General features: G+C 44.2%; 1 protein-coding gene across 1 annotated transcript in view; it reads left to right on the top strand.

Annotated features, from left to right (window-relative positions):
* The window catches only part of PACC1 (proton activated chloride channel 1), a 31733-nt gene that overhangs the window by 2715 nt on the left and 22254 nt on the right, over nt 1-6764 (top strand). The window lies entirely within an intron of this gene.

Below are 6764 nucleotides of genomic sequence, written 5' to 3'. Positions count from 1 at the left end.
TTACGGAACAATATAATTTCCAGGAAGCTGGAGGAGCAATTATGACATAGCCCTAGCTTTATTCCCCCTCCCCTTTGAATTGAACATAACACTGCACACCCTTACACTTACTAAGGGCTTACAGAGAAGGAACTGTATCATGTATCATGAGCATCCATGGTAAAGGCAAAATGGATATACTATACAGGGAATTCTTCAAAACATAACATTTGGGAGGTCTTGGGGATGATTTGTTGTTGTTTAGTCATTAAGTCGTGTCTGATGCTTTGTGACGCCATGGACCAAAGTACGGCAGGCCCTCCTGTCTTCTACTGCCTCCCGGAGTTGGGTCAAATTCATGTTGGTTGCTTCGATGACACTCCAACCATCTCATCCTCTGTCGTCCCCTTCTCCTTTTGCCTTCACACTTTCCCAACACCAGGGTCTTTTCCAGGGAGTCTTCTCTTCTCATGAGATGGCCAAAGTATTGGAGCCTCAGCTTCAGGATCTGTCCTTCCAGTCAGCACTCAGGGTTGGTTTCCTTCAAACTAGATAGGTTTGTTCTCTTTGCAGTCCAAGGGACTCTCAAGAGTCTCCTCCAGCATCACTTGGGGATGATGCAGAACTCTGAAGAATGACATGTGATGAGCTAATTGTTTTCCTGATAAATACAGTACTCTGAGATTTTTTCTTTTTTCTTTGGTATGGTGTGCTGTCAAGTTGATTCCAACTTATGGTGGCCCTTTACAGGGCTTTCAAGCTAGAGAATGCTCAGAAGTGGTTTACCACTTTGTTCACCTTGTGTGTGTGTATGTGTGTGTGCCCTGAGATTTCAGGCTGGCTCTACAGACAGGAGGCACGGCCGGGAATAGAACATCTAACCTCTTGCTCCACAGCCAGTCCCTGGCCTAAACCACTGAGCTATCCAGCTAGCTCTAGAAATAGGCTACTTTCCAGAGTTTTTTCTTTTCTGGATCGTCTCCCTGGTTAGGGCCCTGGAACAGGAGTGAGAATCTTTCAGAAGTTCAGGGACTGTACGTGCCCATTGTTGGACCACCCCTCTGATTTTTAGGGCCTAGAATGACACTTGGCAGCAAGCATTGTGGAGGAACTGAAATGCTGCACAGCTTGCAAGCAGTGTTGTTGTTCTTTGTACTCGCAGGTGAAGTGCAAACACAGAAGTCATTTCAAAGGCAGATCTTTGATACACTGTTGGAAGAATTTCTCCGTCTCTTAACAATGTTTGGAGGAATGCTCGCTTTGTTTTCTCTGCCTGTAGTATGCTGAAGTATTTGTAGAGCTCATTTGTATGCATCTATTGCTTTGATGGAAATACAGTACAGCTTATCGAATTGTAGGTGGAGCGCTAGACAGGAATAGGACTAGAAAGCCAAGTTGGATCGCTTTGCCTAGTAGTTGAAGTAAATCAAGTCTCGTCGTAAGGTATTGAAAGATACACCCCTACTTGCCATAAGGGATCCTGCCCTTGCACAGCTATATTTGATGTTATCCTAGTTGTGCAAAAAGCAAAAGGGAGATATTGGAAAGATCCATGTAGTGTGTGTGTTTTATTTTAAGGGTGTCTGGGTTTTTTCCCCCTTTCCCCTGAGCAAACTGCTACTTCCTTTTAAGATCTCACTGCTTATCTGCCTGGTGGAATTAAAACACAGTGGTGCCTCGCAAAAAGATTTTAATTCGTTTTGCAAAAATCGTCATCTTGTGAAAAAATCGTCTTGCGAAGTTCCCTATGCATCGGTCTAAAAAAAAAGTCTTGTGAAGCATCAGTCTAAAAAAAAAATCTTGCGAAGCACGGGCATAGAATAAAACGTCTTGCGAGGCACCATAGTGATTGCAAAAACCAATCATCTTGCAGGTTTTTTGTCCCACGAGGCAATCGTCTAGCGAGGCACCACTACACTTGTGTTAAATGCAGATAATGGGTCAGAAAAGGGGAGGAGGTGATTTCTTGATACAGAGGTTTGCAACAGGAACACTGACCAAGGTGGCTGGGGGTTTGTGGGAATATATAATTCATTTTTCCCTGGTTCTGAGCAAACTGCCCCAAATCACTTTTTAAAAAATCATGTTTAGAAGAGTCAAGATTGAACATGTGTTTGTACACACTATCAGATTGATCCTCACTCCCCTGCTCTGCTCCCCCTTGGCGGCAGTGGTGGACAGGCAGAGATTTTGTGCTGTTGCACCTGTTTTGCATATCAATGTCCCAGCTGCCTCCACTGTGACTATGAGCCTGCTTGTCTTTGCTGATGCTTCAGAGCTGTAGAGAGGCTCATTCAAATTCAAAAGCATGTTGTTCAAATTTGTATGGGGGCGGGGATTTAGCATCATCCCATGTTGCCATTCAAAAAGACCAATCTCAGGTTCAGTTCCAGAGTGCTAATGAGGTTCGTTTGTTGCCAGTGCTGAGACCTAATGTTTTAAGATCAGTTCCATTTTGAATTAAATTGGAAATCTGCAAAAGGAAAGGAGCAACTTTTATTCCATTCCATTCATTCATTTAATTTGATTTCTGCCCAGCCTTTCGCCCTGCGGAGGGGCTTTGAGTTTTTACAGACTTGCCTCCAGACCGGCATTTGCATTATGATACTGTAGTGTGGATCCTTCAAGTGGGGGAAGCTGTAAAGCGCAAATTCAGGGGGAGGACTTTTGAAATTTTGCAAAACTCAATTTCTTCCGAAGATGGAGGTTCTTTTAGTCTCTACAGAGCTGGAAAACTCAGTTGGTGACCTTGGAACAGTCTCTATCCTTCACCCTGACAATCAGTACAGGTGGAGAGGGAAAAGGACAGCCGTGCGCATTGTCTTATTGGGAATAACGAAAACGAGAGTATTGTAGCACCTCTAAGGCTAACAGAGAGTTACCTTTTCATCTGACGAACCCAGATGTAACCCTTAATAGTTCACACTAACTTGCCTTAAAAATGGCACAATACTTTTTTCTTTTTCTAGTAAAATAGTAAAAACAATACAAATGCAGGAACGGGTGGTACCTTTATTGGACCATTAAGAAACAAACAAACAAACAAACCAGCAAGCTTTCAATAATAATATTTTCATCTTCTTCAGGCTGTGCGACAAGTTCTTGCAGGTACCGGTAGTTTCAAAATTAAATGCTTTTATTAACGTCTCAAAGTCTCATGGTCTTGGATCCTTTCAGGGGTGGGGTGGGGAGGCAGGATAAAAATATTTTAAACAATGATTAAGTTATAAATTTGGCTTTGTAGATGGCCTGTTGGGGTCTCTTGCAGACTGCAGACTACAACCATTGATTGGACACCATTAGGACAGGAAAACAAAGCAAAACATCCTTGTCTACAGTGTTAAAATAGAATGGGGAGGTGTTAGAACTGGTTCAATTAGAATAATCTGTGCTTGGTATAAAAAAGATCTCAGGTTGGCTCTTCTCTTTTTGCAAATACAGTGGTGCCTCGCAAGGAGCCTCGTGGCACAGTGGTTAAATCGCTGTACTGCAGCTAAAACTGTGCTCACGACCTGGGGTTCAAATCCCAGGTAGCCGGCTCAAGGTTGACTCAGCCTTCTATCCTTCCGAGGTCGGTAAAATGAGTACCCAGCTCGCTGGGGGGGGGCAATGTGTAGCCTGCATAATTAAATTGTAAACCGCCCAGAGAGTGCTTGAAGCGCTATGGGGCGGTATATAAGCAGCACGCTTTTGCAAGACAAATTTAATCCATTCCACGGTTAATGCCGTCTTGCGAAAATTTAATTTTACAAAGCAAGTTTTCCCATAGGAATGCATTCAATTTAATTAATGCGTTCTTATGGGGGGGAGTCAGAAAAAAGTCACTTACCTGGTAGTAAGACCGAGTAGAACGGTCCCCACTCCTCCATGGTAGCCCGGGAACAGCCGGACTCTAGAGTTGAACAGCTGATCGTCGGGAACCAGCAGAGAGGTGGCAGCCATTTTGGAGAGGCGGCAGCCATTTTGAGAGGCAACAGCCATGTGGCCACATCTCAAAATGACTGCTGCCTCTCTGCTGCTTCCCGACGGTCAGCTGTTCGGCGCTAGAGTCTGGCCGTTCGCAGGCTACCAAGGAGGAGTGGGGCTCGGTCTACTCGGTCTTACTACCAGGTAAGTGACTTCCCCCCCATAGGAACACATTAATTAAATTTCAATGCATTCCTATGGGAAAACTTGCTTCACAACACGAAAAATATTTAAAAGCAGCCCGTCTTGTGAGGCACCAAAAAACTCAAGACCCGTTCGTCTTGCGATTTTTTCATCCCATGAGGCGTTCGTCTTGTGAGACACTACTGTATAAAAGCCTGCAGTTACTCAATTTAGAAAGAAAATGAATAAAATACTAAAAAAATTGCTGGTTTACCTTAAAAAATATAAAACCCTGTGGTTGTTTAGTTTGATCTATAGCACTGATTAGAAAACACAGATCCCTTGTGAAGGAGGGGATAGAAGTTTTAAAAAGAAAAACAATACGTTTATGTCTTTACAGCTGCCTTGAAAGGCAGACCTGCATTTCTGGTTGGATAAAAGGATGACAGGTTCACCTTTCGTCAGTGGTGAAATTTGCACCACGAGCTTCGCAGCTCACAACATGATGCACCAGCTTTCACCAACAGTGGCTCAAATGTTGACCTATAGTTCCTATTGTCAGAGACCATTGAGCCTGTTAGCTGGGGATAATGGGAGTTAGAGCCTCGCAGCATCTGGGAATAGAAGATTAGGAGAAGAAGCTATACATTTTAAAGTGAATCCCCAAATTTCGTATGGCACACTCCTAGATATTTTTTTCTTCTGCCATTCTTTCCTTGAGAGTTTCAGAGAGTAAGGACAGAATCCTGTTGTGAAAAACTGCATGTGCCAAGGCAGTTGCACAATATGTTTTTGTGTTTCTTGGGTATGTGTTTAGATTGTGTAACCAGGTGATGACCAGGAGTGTGACAGACAGACCATTAAAGAGGTAAACATGGCTTACACAGTTGGCTTTACAGGATGATATAAGACAATAGGATTCTGGCCTAAGAGTTATTTTTTTAAAAAAAGAACATTCACCACCGAGAGTTCAACTAGTTAGCTAGTTTGTTTACATTTTATGTTTTTGTACAGTTGGTAAATAGATGTAGGCAATGTCCTGCATGTGACACAGAAGTTAGAGAGCTGGTTTCAGACTTAGAAGATCTGTATTCTAGTACTGTATTTGCCGTCATACAAGGCGACTGGGAGTATTAGACGATCCCCCCAAACATCCACTCAAAATCCACTCTGCTGCAGCGCCAGTGGCGGCTGCCCGGGGCTCTGCCTGGGCCCGCCCTAGAAGTTCATGGCCGGCGAGGACGAGGGTGAGAAGGAAAGGGCGAGAGGGCAGGCGGCAGAAGGAGGGGAAGGAGGAGCAGCTCTCCGGTGGTGCGCAGGCAAGCGGGCGAGCTGGCTCAACTGCTAGGGCAGAAGGAAAGGGAAGCGGGTGACAGCGGCAGAAGGAGGGGAAGGAGGATCAGCTCTCCGGTGGCGAGCGGGCTCAGCGGCGCAGGGTGGCGGGTTCTGGCCGCTCAGGCATGGCCGGCTCTGCTTTCCTCCCTCCCTTCGTCCGGACTGACCGTCTGCCTGCCTGCCTGCCCGCCTGCCTTCCTGGCCCAAATGAAGTGCACCCAGCGTACAAGACAACCCCCCCCCCCACTTGGAGGCATGTTTTTTGGGCCAAAAAAGTCGTCTTGTACGCCGGCAAATACGGTACTTACAGAACTATGAAACTCCTGGCTGTCCTTGGTCCAGTAGTTCTTTCCCAGCCTTACAAGGTTGTTGGGAGAGTAAAGGGATGGGGAGGGCAGCCGTGTATGACACTGTAAATGTATTGGCATTAGATGACAGATGGGATATAAATGGAGTTAATCAATAAACAAGGTACGCACGTCATCCAATTCTTTAATTTCTTTAAAAGAGGTTAATGTGTGTTTAACCTCTAATGGATCTATCCATGAGTCCCCCATTTCATATTATATTTTGCCTTTGGTCACTTTCTTGTGGTGGCTGATTTGTGTTTCTCATCTTGTGAGTGCAGCTAGCTAATTTTAGTCTCTGCATTTTATTATCTCCATGGTGGGAAAGGACTTCCAACATCCAATTAACATGTCTTCCTACGCTGGCATTCTAGGCTTCTCAGTTGCTTTGACATTCGTGACAAGCGAAAGAACCCCAACCCTCTGATCCTTCTCTGCAGTTGTTTGTCAGCCATGATATTATAAGAAATAAAGTTTAAATGTATGCAATTTTGCTGTGTTAAACTAATGCAATTCACAGCACCATCATGACTACTTGAATAAAACAGAACTTCTCCTAGCTGATGACAAATACATTTACTTGGAAAGACTGAAAGAACTGGGCATGTATAGACTTGAGAAAAAAAGACAGGGGAGATGTGATAGCACTTTTCAAATGCTTGAAAGGCTGTCATACAGAGGAAGAACAGAATCTGTTCTCAGTCATCCCCGAGTGCAGGTCACGAAACAATGGGCTCAAGTTACAGGAAGCCAGATTTCAGTTAATATCAGGAAAAGCTGTTGGAGCAGTATGACAATGGAACCAGTTACCTCAATAGATAGTGAGTGCTCCAACACTGGAAGCATTCAAGAGAAATGTATACAACCACCTGGCAAATATCCTTTGATTTGTATTCTTGCATTGAGAAGGGGGTTGGATTCAATGGCCTTTTAAGCCCCTTCCAACTTCATGATTCTATGAAATCAACACCATTTTATTGTCAAACTGTATGTGCATAGGTATGCATATATATT

This window comes from Pogona vitticeps, chromosome 1, assembly GCF_051106095.1.
Source record: "Pogona vitticeps strain Pit_001003342236 chromosome 1, PviZW2.1, whole genome shotgun sequence".
NCBI classification, from domain to species: Eukaryota; Metazoa; Chordata; class Lepidosauria; order Squamata; family Agamidae; genus Pogona; species Pogona vitticeps.
This window is presented reverse-complemented; position numbering and strand designations above follow the sequence as displayed.